This window comes from Camarhynchus parvulus, chromosome 9, assembly GCF_901933205.1.
Source record: "Camarhynchus parvulus chromosome 9, STF_HiC, whole genome shotgun sequence".
In the NCBI taxonomy this organism is placed as follows: domain Eukaryota; kingdom Metazoa; phylum Chordata; class Aves; order Passeriformes; family Thraupidae; genus Camarhynchus; species Camarhynchus parvulus.
Window position 1 is genome coordinate 24,885,190 of NC_044579.1, and position 17,771 is coordinate 24,902,960.

At 41.3% G+C, this 17,771-nt stretch overlaps 1 protein-coding gene across 2 annotated transcripts in view; it reads right to left on the reverse strand.

The window, feature by feature from the left end:
* Positions 1–17,771, reverse strand: part of CAB39 (calcium binding protein 39) — a 44,131-nt gene that overhangs the window by 24,338 nt on the left and 2,022 nt on the right. The gene's annotated exons all lie outside the window — the stretch shown is intronic.

Consider the following 17,771-nt stretch of genomic DNA (forward strand, 5'->3'; position numbering starts at 1 on the left):
GCTACTCCCCAAGTCTAAAAGACTACATGGATAACACAAAACCTATGGAAATACAGGATATTGATAAATAACTGTCCTCATGTGTGCTAAAGGTCTAGGTTTGCAAAACTTGATTTGCCTCTAGACAGTGCCCATTTTTTTCTTTAAATTAACAATAGTCTGTAGCTTTTATTCCTAAAACCTTCCAGGTTCTGTGTAAATCAGATATACATACATGCATACTCAAGTCATAACAAGCTTCACTCTATATACTGGCATATCTAGTAGAAAATAATCAATTAATAACAGCTCACCAGCATACATTCATATTAAACATTTTCTCCCAATCCAGGTAAGTTCCTGTACAAACCTCTCATAAGCAATTTAGAAAAATCAGGAATGACTGTCAGCACTACTAAGAAGGAAAATCTACATCCTTGATTACTGAAGATGACATTTTGCTTCAAGGTATTTCTTTTATTACATAAAATGGAGTAAATACACTGTTTATGCCATTTCAGTTTTATTACTGGAAGGAATGCAATGGCACTGCTGGGAACATCATCTGGGGCCTCAAGACTGAAGATCCCACAAACCCCGAAGCAAAATTCTGTTACTGAAAAACCTGGGCCACACCCTGCTAAAAAAAAAAAAAAAAGGAAAAAAAAGGAAAAAAAAGGGGAAAAGAGGGGAAAAGAGGGGAAAAGAGGGGAAAAGAGGGGAAAAGAGGGGAAAAGAGGGGAAAAGAGGGAAAAGAGGGAAAAAGAGGGGAAAAGAGGGGAAAAGAGGGGAAAAGAGGGGAAAAGAGGGGAAAAGAGGGAAAAAGAGGGGAAAAGAGGGGAAAAGAGGGGAAAAGAGGGGAAAAGAGGGAAAAGAGGGGAAAAGAGGGGAAAAGAGGGGAAAAGAGGGAAAAGAGGGGAAAAGAGGGGGGAAAAAGAGGGGAAAAGAGGGGAAAAGAGGGGAAAAGAGGGGAAAAGAGGGGAAAAGAGGGGAAAAGAGGGGAAAAGAGGGGAAAAAGAGGGGAAAAGAGGGAAAAGAGGGGAAAAGAGGGGAAAAGAGGGGAAAAGAGGGGAAAAGAGGGGAAAAGAGGGGAAAAGAGGGGAAAAGAGGGGAAAAGAGGGGAAAAGAGGGGAAAAGAGGGGAAAAGAGGGGAAAAGAGGGGAAAAGAGGGAAAAGAGGGGAAAAGAGGGGAAAAGAAGGAAAAAAGAAGGAAAAAAAGAAAAAAAAAGGAAAAAAAGGAAAAAAGGAAAAAAGGGAAAAAGGGAAAAAAGGAAAAAAAGAAAAAGAAAGGAAAAAAGGAAAAAAAGAAAAAGAAAAAAAGAAAAAAAGGAAAAAAGGAAAAAAAGAAAAAAGAAAAAAGAAAAAAAAAAAAAATAAAAAGAGAAAAAAGAGAAAAAGAAAAAAAGAGAAAAAAAAGAGAAAAAAAAAGCAAGCAAGCAGGAGCAGCGCTTTGTCTCAAAGCTGTACTTCATGCAGGAGAACACAGACAGGCTGTTCCTTTTTCAGCCCAGCAAAACTACCCCCAGCAGCACCCTGAGCACAATAGACAATGCCCACATCTGTGTGGGATCGGAAAGAGCTGCCACCACCACATCTGCAACACAACACAAAACGGGAACAACATCAAATGACACTTTCTGTAAATAAGAATAGGCCTTACATCATGTCAAATGATAACTGATTCACAATACTAGCACCTGGTTGCCTTGCAAATTCAGGATAAAACATTGATTGTGGCTAAACAAAGGATGACAGGATTCCTGAAGGGTTAAACTGCCACAAGTCCACGGACAGCTCTGCGCTCTGCTGGGCTGCTTTGCTTTATCTTCCCCTCCCAGAAACCTCACTTTCATCCATTTGTTAAAAGAGACATGGACAATATTACACAAACCTCAGGTTTCTCAGGCATGTCCTTTATTTCACCAGTATTCAAGTAGGTTAAAGGTAACAAAATTTAAGGTCCTCAGAGCATTGGGGTCACAGCCACAAACAGAAATGTGATGCTGATTTATCAATGCCAATGGACCATCAAACAACAACATGGCACAGGGCCAAACATGCAGAGATTGAAGTTCCACTGACACACTCAGGCCCTCTGGGACATTGGGGCTTTTGTGATACCCAGAGATAGTGGCCCCACTGTTGCAGATAGTATATAACTTCCAGCTCTGTCAATGCACCAGGCATCCATGCAGTTTGCTTTATCTATAAGGCTTTGTAATTTTTGATTCACTGGGTTGACCACACAATCAATAATGTCTGATTTAAATCTAATGCATTCCATATATAAGATTTTAAAGTGTCTGCTGAGTAAAAAAAAAAAAAGCCACAGGAACAAACATAGAAGCATGATAAACAAATTCCTTTTCTTTAATTAATTTAAAGAATAAATACACTAGCCTGGACTATGGTCTGTCATGTAGCTGAGCTTTTTTTGTTTGAAGGGTCAGAAAATATAATCCCTCTATAACAGAAGTGTGTGCCACCATTTAAACCCTGATTACTTACTAGAAGAAGTGTTTTTTTCTGTAGGAAGTATGTTTTTGTTACTGTGAGATGCCTGCATTACTATTTTCAGAACAATACAGGTATAAGAAATGGTACAATTACACTCCTGACTGCACTAACATGCGCAGTTACTCCACACACAAATGAATTTGTGGCACCCCAGTCTCACCAGCACAGACCTTTAAAAGGAATCAGGGAAAGGGATTAAATTGAATGGAAAGCCATACCAGCACCATAATCAAGGACACAAACTCAAGCCTTCTTACTTTAGACATACCATGAATTTACCACAACACAAAGCTTAAACTTTTTTTTTCTCTGCACAGAAGTATAATCCATAAATAAAGCATTATTTAAGTATCTACATATATTCCAGCTCCAGAGAGCAAACCACCACCTATCCCCAAGCAAAATGCTCCTTAACTAACGTACAAAAGCCCTACATTTCCAATTCTGTGAAACAAACAGGTGCAATAAACTCAATCCTTATTCTATTGTGGCCTTCACCATTTAATTGCACTATATTAACTCCTGAGCTGCATCCTTCTGCCTTGTTTATACACACCAAGAGTTTAAGGTGATTGCTTTTGCAAGCTCCTGATGAGGAAAAGAGGAGGAAAAAACTCTTCAGCTATTTCCTGGCTGCAACTGCACATGTTAAAAAAATCCAAGCCTAGTGAGAGAGCCCACAGAACATCCATTTAATGTGCACATGCTGCAGATCAAACAAAACCAACAAAATTTCAGTAAGGCCAAATAATTACCAGTAAGGTTGCCCAGGGCAGATGAGCCAAGCCCAGAGCTGATGGGGAGGTCTCACTCTCCCCCAGCTCCTAGCACCTCATCCCCTGTTTACGGCCAACTGACCCATCCAGGAGCTGAGCCACTCTCCAAGCTACCAGAAAACCAACATGTAAAAGGAAAATAAACAATGAGTAGTGTAGGGAATGGAGGAAAAACATCCCTTTGAGCAGCAAGTAGCTGTCAATCAGCTCCCTCTGCTCCTGATCTCTCCAGAGGAGCACTTCATGTGAGGCTGGAGCCAAACCAGCAGCAGGGCTGGAGGGGCAAGGTCACTTTCCCTCAGTTATTTTGAGAAGCCTGATATTTGTCCCAGTGCCCAGAGTGCTGACTGAACTGACCAAAATGGCAGAAGACAAAGCCAGCAGAAACGAGAGACAATAAATAAAAATTCTGAAAGGTTTTTAAGAGAAAGCAGCACAAGGCACCTGAGCTGTGAGCCACAACCAGCCCGAGAAGGGAGGAGAGGGCTGAGGCAGTCAGGAGGGAAGGGCACAGCAGCTTCTCCTCCTCCTGCTCCAGGTAGAGGGAAGCTGCCAGCTCCTATCCTGAAATCATATCGTGTGTCAATTACCTTCCACAGTACTAGTTACACACAGGAGAATGGCTTAAGCAAACACATTTAAATAAACTAATCAGTCTACAAAGGCAAAATATCAAGTCTCACAATAAACAGTTGGGGTTGCACTGCAAGTGGATTTTTAATTGACAATTTATCAGCCTATTACTGACACAGCATGTTGCATCTTGCTAAAAAGGAGCATGCTGTTATTAAAAAAATATAATGCAGCAAGCTCATGTTTGTCTTGATAGACCTGATGTCCCTCACAACTCATTCTTTTGCTGCGTGCTTCTTGATTAACAGGGATCATTAAGCCAGTATTGAAAACAATAACATAAATCAGTTTTCTTGAGGTGTAATTGCTACAAGGGGCTGTTAGCTCAGCTAGAATTCACCACTGTGAAGTCTGGTTGGAATGATAAAACCAGGAACAGATCGAGAAATTATGCATTTTTAAAAGCACTGTCTCACTCAGACATGCCCAGCATCCCAAAGGAAGACTGACAGCCATGCCTTTGATCCAAGAACCATTATTTATGCAAGCTACCATGCTCCTTGGGAAAAAAAAACCTGAGTACTTCAAAGCCAGAAGCGACACCTTATTAGCAATTCACCCTCTTGTACAAGATTATGAAATGTCACAGCTATCAGTATTTAGGCAGCTGAAGTTCCTGCCTGTGCTTTGTCCCAGACACGTGCAGGACAGCAGCCAGGTGCCACTGGGAAGCAGCTGGAATATTGCTGCCAGCTCATCACTGCCAATTCCTGCCTAGAGCACAATTCCTGAAAGGCCTTAGCACTTCTGAGCGCACGAGTGCAGCGACTGAGGGCAGCAGCCATCACTTCCTTCAGTGGGTTATTTGAGTACTCACATTCCTCATTAAAACATCCTTGCACATTTTTCATGTGCTCGGTTCTACTACATCTTTCAGTATCCTCATTCTGGATATATGGTTTCCCACTAGATTAAAAGTTTTTCCAGAGCTTCAGTATTGTAGCAAAGCAGTTCTTTTCTTCTGGATATGTTAAATGAATTGAAACTCAACAGCCTCTCATCCAAAACATGTGTCTAGCAGTGTTTATTAATACAAGCTCACCTGCAAAACTTTCCTATCCCAAAGGAAATGAGACTGATAAAGAGCAGGATCCACACCACAATGAACTGCTCAGCGTAGCCATGGCAGAGCATGGCTCTGCTTGTAAATGGTAATTACTGGCAAAATTTAACAGTATAGTCCAGGTCTAAGGCATTTTTGCTATCCTCTAAATACTTCCACACACCTTTTCAGTATTTCTTTCAATGTAACTTTAAAATGTGGATAAAAGAATTACACCAATGACCTGTTTGGATCTGTTGTAATATTGATAATTTTGTGAGGAACATAATTCATACATACAAGTTTTCTTGAAGGGCAGGCATGTTAATCTCATACTTGCCATGCCCCACCCAGCACAGAACATTAGCATCTTTCTTAAAATTCACTATTAACTTATTCTATCAAGTCTGCAGCATACAAAAGCTTTAATGTGATTCAAAAGCAGTTTCACAACTCTGCATCACAGAACTATTTGTAGTGTGACCCACTTAAAGATTAAAATGGAAAAAAAAAATCCCCTCTTTAAAAATGACAACTTAATTCAGGGAAAAATTAAAATCATGAAGAAAAAATTTCCTCCTGTAACACAGAAGAACAGTAAAGCGAACAATAAAATAATTAATTCTATGGATTCAAAAAATAAAAATGGCAAAACTGGAAAATAAATTTCTACATAAACATGAAATTAATAATGCGACATAGCTTCTTACTTTCTGAATATTTCCAAACAATTAAAACCCAGGCAGTTCATAGCACCAAATGCCATCTGATTCCTTTCATTAAGCAGGCTTCTCTCTTGCCATTCGATCAATTTACTGATCCTTCTGCCTCTCCAAGAGCCTCCTTCTCCAGCAGACACCTGCACCAAGCAGGAAAAAGAACAGGGCAGCCACTGCCACTGGGCTCCACCAGCTCACTGCAGCCCCTAAAACCACATTACACTCTGTGACTTGGAAATTGTTAAAGAAATTGCAGTTTAACACACAGCTACAGAAACATTAAGTAGAAATGGATTTTAAATAGCACTGCTGCTTGTAAGGGGCTTCTGCATAAGCAGAAAAGCCTGTTAATACTAAAGCTCAGAATGTGAGATCCCAGCCTGTCTCCATGCAGAAGGAAATCTTATGACTCAGCTTCTTTCCCTGGTGTGCTGTTTAGAGTTACCCCACCCATCCATTCCCTCACAATCCTTACTGCTATATTGCAATATGGTATAAGGACAGGCATGCGAATGCCTCACCCATTCCTTGGGAAGTATATTTAACAATTAATAAAAACAATAATAATCCTACACTTCATCACAAAAAACAACTACTGTCTCCAGCACACTGGGCACAAAAAACCAAAGAACTTACCTGGAGCTTCAAGGAAAGCTGCCAGACAATATGCCCACTTCTGCCCAGGCAGAAGCTGAAACAATTTTCTCCTAACCTGGCATCCAGTCAATCCCCTGTTGGTTCAGTTGCCCATACTGCATCATCACAAACCCCAGAATATTTGTTACATGACAAAAAATGCTGCAATTCTGTACGTGCCGTTCTACCCACCCTGGGAAGCAAAAATGCAAAGCAAGAATCTCCTTTGTAACTATTTCTAGTGCTTTGCATTTATTATTCCCATTCCTTTCCAGAGGTTCTCTTTGTACCAGATTTTCTGATATACATCTAAGGGTCAATTTTGAGACTGAAGCAGTGGCAAAAGTGGAGGTAGAAGGACACTGCAGTTTCATTTCTGATTTATTTCACATCGTGAAATACCGCCTGGAGTTCACACGTTCCAAGAACTCAACTGAGCGTGAGAAATCCCCCAGGTGAAGGACGGGAAACCAGCACCACACACAGCACCAGCACTGATGCAACAGCCTGGGGGAAAACATCACTTTAAACACGAGTTGGTGACATAAGGAAGGAGGGTGAGAATCCCCAGTACCAGCACAAGGGAGGTGCACATGCACTTTTGGTGCCTTCTGAACAGAAACTGAGAACAATGAAACTGCATGAACAGGTCTGGGGATGCTCCAGCCACAATCCTCTAAGACACAATTTTCTTTAGAGGATATTGTCTCAAATAAACCCTACACTCAGTAAAGCCATTGTCTACTAGCACAAATTCACTGGGTTGGAGGAGACCTTCAAGATCATCAAATCCAAACCAGTCCCAAGACCTCAACTAAACCCTGGCACCCAGTGCCACATCCAGTCTGTTTTTAAACACACCCAGGGATGGTGACTCCACCACCTCCCAGGCAGACCATTCCACAACTTTATCACTCTTTCCATGAAAACCTTTTTCCTAATATCCAACCTGTATTTTCCCTGACACAGCTTCAGACTGTGTCCACTGGTTCTGTCTGTTGCTGCCTAGAGGAAGAGACCAACCCTACCTAAGCACAACCACGTTCCAGGGAATTGTAGAAATAACAAAGCTAGGGGAAAAAATATCATAATTAATAAAGTATTTACCCAAATACAATTTCAGTAAGAAGTGTATCACTTTTAAAACTAACTTTAAAGAAATTCAACAATATTTTTCCCATGGTTTCTTTACTTTCTTTGGAGACCATATTCTGTGGCCTGCTAGTAACTTCTACTGCTCAATCCAAGTTTTTTAAAATTTAACACAACGTAGCTCTTCATCTAAAGTACCTTAAGATGAACACATTTTTAACAAACATAACCTACAAAATAAGATCACTTAAAGAACAACAGCACTAACATTATGAGCAGTAAAGCAGCGACCGTGACATAGCTCAGGAACATCCTAAAAACACTGACTTAGGAACTGGGAAGACACACCAAGGAGAATCCCTCTTCCCACAATGACTACTACAGGCCCCTGCCACAGGCAGCATGGAATGAACTCCATCCATCTCTGCTTCAACACACTCTGTGTGAAAATGTTTCCCTTCCAAAAGAATCCCTTTGGGAGCTCACAATGAAAGCCTCTCTATGTTACACAACTGTGGAGCTCACCTCAGCTCCACAAGGAACAAACCAGCTGGGATGACAGGCAATCAAACAGAGCTCATCTACCTGGGCTCACTTCTGTGCTTCAGCTGGGCAGAGGGAGGGCTGACACTGAAACCCAAGCACAGCAAGCCGCACTGCAGAGAGCTGCTCACAGTCCACAGGGGTGGCTGAGACCACAGCTGACTCCTCAGTTCTGCCACTGTCACCTCAACTGGGAGGTCTCAGTAGCGACACAAAGATTAAAATGTAAATCACTGGGAGATCAATTCTCATGAATCCGAGCTGATTCTCTCTACACAAAACCAAGACAATTTGGTGCAAGATCCAACGATCCATATCTCCTCTACAAAAGGGAGTTCCTGACAAATAACCTATGGGAGTTATGTACTGACACAGAGAAAGCAGGAGAGGGCAATCAATAAACAACTGAGAATCATGACACCACCATTACTGGCAATCTTTTCCCTCTAGTTCATTACATCTTCATTCAGTAAAGGAAAAGTGTTGTCCAGGGCTTTTTCCCTTCAATTATCTCTTACCTAGTACTGGGAGCTGAAGCACAGGCAGTATCTGTGCTGATCCACATGTCATTATCCATCTGACAAATCTGCTTTCTACCACACTGGTTTTTCTTTTTGCCATGGTCCCTGGCACTTAAAAGACAGTTTTGATGACAGTACAAAGGGTTTACTGACACAGCTCTGCTAGCAAATCCTACCAGTGCAGATACAGCTTAGATTAGTAAAAACCACAACCTCTGACCATGATAACTGCATCTGTGCCAGGGCTTTACTGGTTAAGTACTTTTGTAAAGAGTGCTCCTTCCTTCACACTGCCAGCCAGAATCAGTACACCATCAATCAAGTGTCCAATTTTCCCAAGTTAGCTGTGTGGAGGTGCCTTTCAGTACAGAACTCTCACAGAGCTCATCCTCAGACAGAACTCCCCTGCTTCCTCTCAGGTATGCTGTACCAAGGACAACGTGGCAAAGGGGAACACATCACAAAGAGCAGCAAAATTAGAGGATAACCGGGAGATATTTTTCCCCTAATTACTCAAGAATTAATTTCATGATCATCACTTGAAAGACAAAAGAAAAAAAAAAATCAATGCATTACAGGCCACAACACATCTGTGATATCCAGGCACACATCTGTTTCATTGCTACCAAGACATCAGAGTGAGAAATGAACTCATGAGAAGCAGCTGGCTAAAATCCAGCCTGATATCCAGGGTTCAGGAAAGAGACAACACTTTGATATGCCCCACAAGGAGTGGTGTTCCCCAGGGGTCACAGCTGGACTGGCACTGTTCAGATGTGTGGAGCTGAGCACACCCTCAGTCAGGGCTGCAGGGAAGGGACACCATCCACAGCGTGTGCACAGGGTGACACGTGGGCTCATGCAGTCCTTGTGAAGCTCAATGAGCTCAGCAACTGCAGGGCCTGCCTGTGGGACAGGCAATCCTGAGCACAAACACAGTCTGGGCACAGAATGGACTGAGAGCACCCCTGCCCAAAGGACTCTGGGGTGGTGACTGGTGAGAAGCTCAAGGTGACATGGCAGTGACATGACAATGCGCACTGCAGCCCAGAAAGCCACCCATGTCCTGGGCTGCATCACGAGCAGCATGGCCAGTAGGGCAAGAGAGGGGATTCTGCCCTCTGCTCCACCCTGCTGAGACCCCAGCTGCAGGGCTGCACCCAGCTGCAGGGCTGCACCCAGCTCTGGGATCCCAGTCCCAGCCCTGGGCCCCCAGCACATGAGGAACATGGATGTGCTGCAGTGAGTCAGAGGAGATGAAATGGTGACCAGAGGGCTGGAGCACCTCTGCAATGGACACAGGAGGAGAGAGCTGGGGCTGCTCAGCCTGGAGAAGAGAAGGCTCTGGGGAGCGGCAGAAGGGCTTCTGACAAGGAGGACTGGCTTCAAACTGAGACCAGTCAGGGTTGGATTAGATATTAGGAATTAATTCTTCTCTGTGAGGGTGGAGAGGCCCTGGCACAGGCTGCACAGAGAAGCTGTGGATGCCCCATCCCTGGAAGCGTCCAAGACTGGGATGGATGGGGCTCTGAGCAACCTGGTCTGGTGGAAGCTGTCCCTGCTCATGCAGGGGCTGGAGCTGGACAGTCTTTAAGGTCCTTTCCCAATCCAAACAATTCAATGATTCTATCAAAAAATTATCTCCATTTAAAACTAAACAACAAACCATTCCTGAATAAGTGACCAGATTTTGTGCCAAGATAATGAACAAGCAAGCAAAAAAACTAGACCTTAAAGTAGAATTCACTTTGTTCTCCCAAGAAAAGAACCAGCTATTACAATACAGAAATTTCACATAAATAATTTCAACATCACAATATACCTTAAGAGGCTGTAGGAAAATGTACTTTGCACGGTTCCCCTAAATGACCTCTCTTAAATGTTTGGTCTAAATCTCCAAAGTCACTAATGGAATTCAATTCCTGACACATGAACCACACCACTTCTCAAGTCCAAGATAGGTGTGCTCCTCTGGGGCAACACAGAGCATAGAAAGGTATGTTTAATGGCAGAGGTGATGCACCCCAGGATTAAGAGAGTTATCCAAGTCACAAACCTTCAGCAGAGATGAGGTGAGAGTCACAACATTTAACACCATGCCATTGTATTCTACTTTTATAGAATTTGAGGCAGAGGGAGAAGAGTTTCAGCTAACCCATGAACTCCATGTTATGAAACGCTCTGCAGCACAGGAATCAAAAAGGGGGAATTATCTAGATTGCTCCCAAAATGTGCTCAAGTTCTTGCCATGGCAACCTAATTAAGAGTCCTTCTGACGACTCACAAGACACCAGTCCAAAGATCTGTGTTACAGCAGGATACTTCAGCAGACACACTGTGGAAAGTCAGCCATTCCTGAAAAACCCAGGTCAAAATCCTTTTCCCTCCTGACACCACCTGAGAGTGTCAGCTACTCAAAGTTATTATATATCAATGAAAACAGAAGATAAACAATGTGTCAGAGGTCTGTGCTGATACATACTACTTTTCATCTGTCTCTCTCTTTTTGGGGACACTTGAGCTCTCTTTCCAGGTGGACCACATCACGCTAAGCAAATCTCTGCTTCCATCAGAGTAACAAATACAAGAAAATGCCAACCTTGGAGCAAACAGGTTAAAAGTCTTCATAAAAAGTTTAACATCTAAATTTATTGCAGCCAAAATTCACAAGTTAGTACCTTACACGTCCTGTTTGCTGTTGACCAGAAGTTCCTAAAAGCATGTTTGCATTTAAAGAAAAAGGAGCCTGGAGGGAATCACAGGGCAGAAAGGAAAGACACCCTTCCAAAAGAAAGACTTCCCAACTGGTTGGACTTCAAAGCAACTCACAAGAGCTGCTGCAGACAGGACTGTCCAAGGCAGAGGAGCCCTGAGGGCTCACAGGTGTGACAGACAGACACTGTTGGTCTGTCCATACAGGAGTCAGCTCTCCCCTGACACACGGACAGGACCACAGGTGAAAAACTGGCTGAGAGCCACCTGGCTGCAGACAGCACTGAAAAACAAGGTTTGCTACAAAATGTGACTAAAATTAGACCAGCTAACATGGTGGGAAGCACCTCTGAGGGATGGTTCCTTTAATTTATATGCTTAGAAGAGCTGGACTGGAAAAGGGAACTACTAAATTGTTTCACAATACTAAAACAAGAACTCCCAATTTTCCTCTAATGCAATTACTGTGCAATGCTACCAAGAGAAACTTCACCACTACAACTCTACAAGTATACCCAAGGAATGATCACACATTGTACCTGAAATTACTGAAAAAAAACCATTCTGCAGGACAGAATGGGGCTGACACCAAGCTTGGGTGGAACTATTTGCATTTTAGCTGATACCTATACTCCTAACACTGTGCAATTTTACTTATTTCAGCTATGTCAGTATCCTGTCAGTACCCTTAGGGCTATGTGGAAAAACAAAAAACCCCACAACCCTTGAAATTATTAATTGGTGCACCAGCTTAACATAATTTTATTTAATTTGGGATTACAAAAATTACTTAAATAGGAGTACAACAGTACAATATCATCACTTTCTATATCACTAAGAGGATTCAATCAAACAAGAGCTCTTAAATCAAATGATGAAATGGTCAAGAAATCAAAATTCCCTCCCTCGCCCTGCTGCCCTCACTGCTTGTGATGCAGCCCATAAACTGTAATGCAACCTTTACATTCCCCAGAAATTACAAAAATAAAAGGCATGCAGTGACAATTTTGGAATCTGACCAACCATGCATTAGAAACAGAAGTAAATAAAGAGATTTCACAGAATTCAGATGTACTGAAATCTATTAAAATAACTCTTTGCTACTAAGTCAAAGAAGATTTAAATAAACAATGTGAGAGACACTGTAACTTATGGATTTTCAAACTATCCCTTTTAGCTCCTAAAATAGAGATTTTCATTTTCCCTTCATAGTCATTTTGAAATTAGTTTAGCTTGGTTATCTAATTTAGATAACCAAGCTAAAGATAACTTGCTCAGACTTTGAGCAAGTCCCTAAATTTTCTGAGTTTTGGTATAAATCTCAGAGGCATCAATCCACAGCACTGAAAGTCAGAGTTCCATAATGAATACAGGACAAGGTATAGAAACTTCTGGTGTGCTTACTAACATTTCTCAATGCTTGCTAGTAATTCTGAAAGTTAAAAACAGCCTATTTCAAGAGAAAAGCTTCTGTATTTCTGGCCAACAATCATTCTCCTTGCTCACTAAAGAGATCAAGAACAGCTACTTCTGAAACACAGATTTGACATTTCTTCCTAGATTTGATAGTGTTAAATCCTCAACCTGCATCAACACAAGGAGGGACTGCCAGTGCTAAAGGGAGAGCAGAACTATTCAGACTCCAACAACTCTGAGACCCTACCCAGTACAATTCCTAAGGGAGGCAAAGAGCCTTGCATGTTCAGCCTCAAAGCAGAAATCTAATCAATCTTTGTTGGCTGTGAACTATAAATCCAGCTCCAAATGGCTATTAACATTTTTTTTTAATTTTTACCTATCTACACACACACACATAAGTTCCCAAGCAAGAAGGAAAGCTCACTAAACAGAGTTTATTTCTCTTTCTGATAGAAAAAAAAATCTATATACAGGCAGGAAGTAATAATTACAATCACAAATTAAGAAGCTGGGAACTTGAAGTTGCTTTGGTTTTTCCAGGTTAAAAGAATGAAGAGAACTGGCAGAATTTAAAACCTAAATACATTCATAAGTTTGTCAGCACGCACAAATGCCCTGAAGTTTTTGTGACTTTTTGGGAAAATATTCCATAACCCTGTACTGAAGAGGCTCTTTTGGATCTAATGATGTTAAACCCATCACCATAACAGGAGTTAAGGGTAACACCAGTCAGACAGCCCAGCTATGCCAGGACTCTGCCCAAAATGCTCCATGAATGGACGCAGTTCCTCAGAGAAAAACTGTTTACTCCAGCTCCACCCTATTACAGAGCCAGTAGAGTCTGGATATTGCTCAATGTCAATTACAGACATAAAACGGAACTATGTTAGTCAATTCTGATGAGTCAATCTACTGCTTTTCTTAGAGATTACAAATCTAAATAATCACCTCCAGAACAGCACTTGTTTAGCCAACATATTCTGCTCTCAAGAAGCTGTCTTTGCTGTCAATCATTACCTCTGTGATGCATGGAAAAAGACTATTTACCCTGGTGACTGGAGCTTGTGTTTGTTTTCAGTCATATTTTAAGACAAGCTGAACTTCTCAGGTTCATATTTGAACCCTGAAATCCAACAGCCAACACTTGATTTAAGGTTTTCCAATTCTCTTGATTATTTTAGTTTTCCTCAGCTGTACTTTCTTAAGAGAAACCTTCACTCATTCCGCTGATAAAACTATACTAGATTATAAAATTAAAATTTCCATAGGAATTTTTCCTTTTTTAAAGCTGGAAAGCAGGCAACAAGGCAGAGGGCAGCAAAACCAGGTCTCTTGGACAAGAGTCAGGCAGCAGAATTTGATCCCAAATCTTCCTTTCTCCTGAGGCAACACATAGCCCAGGTGCCTATAACATGGTCACTGCCTGAGTGTTCATCCTCTTCTGGCTGAGATTCCAAGGCTAACAACCATATCAAGCACAGTTCAGGTGCCTGATGGACCAACACCACTGTGAATGCTCCCAAACAGCACAGCTGCTCTCCGAGTGCCCTTTCAGAAAATCACAAACCTCTAGGGCAGGTGCTTTGGAGTACCTAAAATATAACCAGATATCTATGTTTAGGCAACTGTATTTCACATCACAAATAGGTGTCACTGGAAAAAAGTTTAGGAAGTGTGTGTTTCTCAAGGGCTCCAGCAGACAACATCCACAATCAACGTCACACACCCAAAGAGAGGAGGAAATTCTCTGTGCTTAAGCATCATTCCCTGGAAAAAGGGGGGGAAAGCACCATGCTGCTGAAGAACGCTGTGAAATGTACTGTCATGAGTATCTGTGACCCACAGAAAAACCCCCAAGGATCTGGAACCTCCTGTCCTCAGTTGCAGTGTATCTGATGTATTCACCAAATACACTGCAACTAAACAAGCACATCCAAAGGATGTTATGTGCAGCGAGCTGAAAAAACCTGGAAACAACCACGTAAGGATTTTGTACCAAATCAGTGTAAGCAAAGCAAGGTTTGGGCTATTTGCTGATTTTTGAGAGACTGACTTTGCTTTCTTAACATTTGTCTAATACAGTACCAAGCATACACAAAGTCTTTATCAAGAACCATGCCTCAAGTGACCTCCTCCAAGGTTATCTCTTTAAATTCTCCTGAGAAGTTTCTCCATCACTACCAAACTCCAGTCAGAAGAAACTTAGGACTTGAAGAGCAGGTGTGACAGGTTAGAAGAGCCAGGCATTCATAAACCATGTGGGAGAGACTTCTCAGGCATCCCTGTGTTACAGTCACTGCATGTCTGCATCCCTAAGGCCTCTTTTACAATAAACCCCCCACATTTTCTTTGCTAAAATTTTGTGCCTCTGTGAAAAGACTTTACTTGTGCTTATTCTTTGTCTGTACATGATATTCAATAAAGTCATAATGTTTTGTGGCTGTTAATATAGTGGTTAATTTTATATATTATTGCAATACATTTTAAAAAATTAAATCTTCTGACATCTATTAAAAGGAGATAATCTGCCAGAGCAGTAACTTCACATGTAACAGTCAAAAATAAAATATAATTACCAATAACTTTTGCCTCATTTCTACAAGTGTAGCAAAACCTCCTGAAACTGCTTAGGCAGGGGAAGAGCTCAGAGCTCCAGTGCAGCAGGATGATGTGAATGGGTGTGATCAGCACACACATCCACCACTCCATACCAGGTGTCACTCAGAACTCCGTGTCTACAGACTTTTTCTCACAGCAAACTCCTCAGCAGATGAGCTGAGAAGCTGCTGTGGCTCTGAATGAATATTTGGAAAAATAAATCCATCCATGAGGAGCTTCCCAGGTGCACCTGGCCAGGAAAGTGAAGAGAAAATGACAGAGAAAGTTGCACAGTCAAAGCAACACTGGCTGCAAGAGCCAGGTGGGGTGTCTGAGGGACCTTCCACAACTCTGTGCAGCTGCCTTTCCTCCCAGATCTATGCCCTGCCATGCTTCACTCCAAAATCAGTAAATAAAACAATGCAAACTTCTCAGAAAGGTGTTTCTTCAGATGTCAAGCTGTTTGTCTGGGCAGCTTGAGCAGCCAGAAAAAGATCACACATTCACATTCCACATTTCTGGAAATGCTTCTCCATTTTTTTCATTCTGTGTTTTAACACAGATAAACTTCAAAGGAGATAAGGATTTCACACATGAGTGACTGAACATAAGTACTGTTCTCACAGTCACATACATTCAACTCCCTGAAAAGCTGACAAATTAATTCTCTTTAATTTATAGCCAAGTTCTATCTCAGCTATTTTTAAGTCTCATGTTTCAAATCTTGCAGGGTTTGCAGTTAAAACAATTTGTTACATTCTCTTAGTAAGAAAAAACAATTTGTTATCAATAAAGACTGACTAAAAAAATACACAACAGGGCAAGGATCAAAAGCAGCACAGAGTAATTTTTCACTGATGCAGCCATTTCCCACTCTTGGCAGTATACCTGAATGTTTTAAAATATCCAATGTATTAAACATCTACGTAGTAACTCCCAGATATCTTAATCCAAAGATGTTTGTGAACTTAGAAAAACATCTTACACTAATACTACAGTCCTCTACTAATTATAACTCGCCAGTTTTTGAACTGTCTTGCTATATTTAACTTTTCAGTGAAGAATTCTCTGAGTATTTGAAGGGGAGGGAAGGATTACAGAGGAAATGGATCTTTAGAAAGGAACTTGGAATTTAACTACAAGTAGTAGAATTTCAATAAACAGAAAGATTAGCTACAACATTCAGTAATATCCCCCCGAATTTTATGCCCTTGTGGACAGGCTTAAGATTTGCTTCCTTTTAGCAAATTTGAAGTCAACAGTCAGGAACTTTTTGTAGTGTCTTTTGATTATATCAAGCATCGCTAGAATGCTCAGACCAAGGGAGTTAGAAAGCAAATTGCAGTTGTTTATTTAAACCTAAGCCATTTACTTCCTAAATTAACACTGTCTGAAAAAAGGAGGCCACGAAGGCTGTTGAGGAACAACCACAGTTATTCCTGTAAACACACAGAATTTTGGCTGCTTCGAGTTTGGGTCAATCCTGAATTCAAGCCTTTATAAGGAGTATTTAGACAGGGGCAAATGAATGTGTTATTTTATCACAAGGTGCAATAGGGAAAGCACATAACTCCGCTCAGGCTAAAGAAAGCCCAAACTCACATGACACCAGTGGAAGCCTTAGGTACGCCTGATCATGCATTTAAGAGCCCAGCTCAAGTCCTTTAAAATAATTCAAGACAGCCTCATCTTCTAATTTAACCTTTGTGTTTGCACTTGGGGGTGGGGAGGGATTTCAGCATAAAGTTTCACCTTCTCACTGCAGACATTCAGCTTCCCTTTGGCTCACACCTCTGCACCTCGTGGTGCCAGAAGCATGGTATGGAGAGAAAACATGGCCAGAGAGAGAATTAAACATACAAAATTTCAACTGTACAATGCAGAAATGGTCACATTTGAAAAATATTCAACTCACATTTTTGCTTCGCACATTATTTACATAAATAGCTGCAGGCTGTTATGGAACTATTAATTTTGAAGGAGCAGATGAGTCAAATCTTGTTTTTGATAGGTAACTGCAAGATGCCTCCAATTAGACTAAGATAATCATACTTTAATAGCTGCTCTTGTAATTAAACCATATTACACAGTGTCACAAGTACAGAAAAGCAGGGCCAGAAGGGAATTCAAAAGGCCACCAGGCTTCTTCCTGCCCCCTGCTTCAAAGCAGCACCAGCTAGCACAGCTTTCTGAAACTCCACCAAAAAAATCATTATTTTAGCAAGTGTCTAAAGCCTCTAAAGCACATACAGAGATTATCAGCTTTCAGAAATATTTTACAAAAAAAAAAAACCAAAACAGGCTGCATGTAAAAAAATCTGCAAAAATTGAACAAAGAAATGATTCAGAAAGGAAGACATTGGCCAGTAATTCTCATATTCAGCAAAATGCCATAAAAAACCTCAGGAAGTGCAGCACATACAGGGCAACAGTCAAGTCTCATTTAACTACCAGCCATTAATTAATAAGAGCTACACGACAGAATGCAAAACAGATACCATTCCCTCCTGAATAAGCCAATCAAGGAATTCCAAGAGGTGCAGTTTTAATATTATCACACCCCACTGGGAATATACATTTGTCT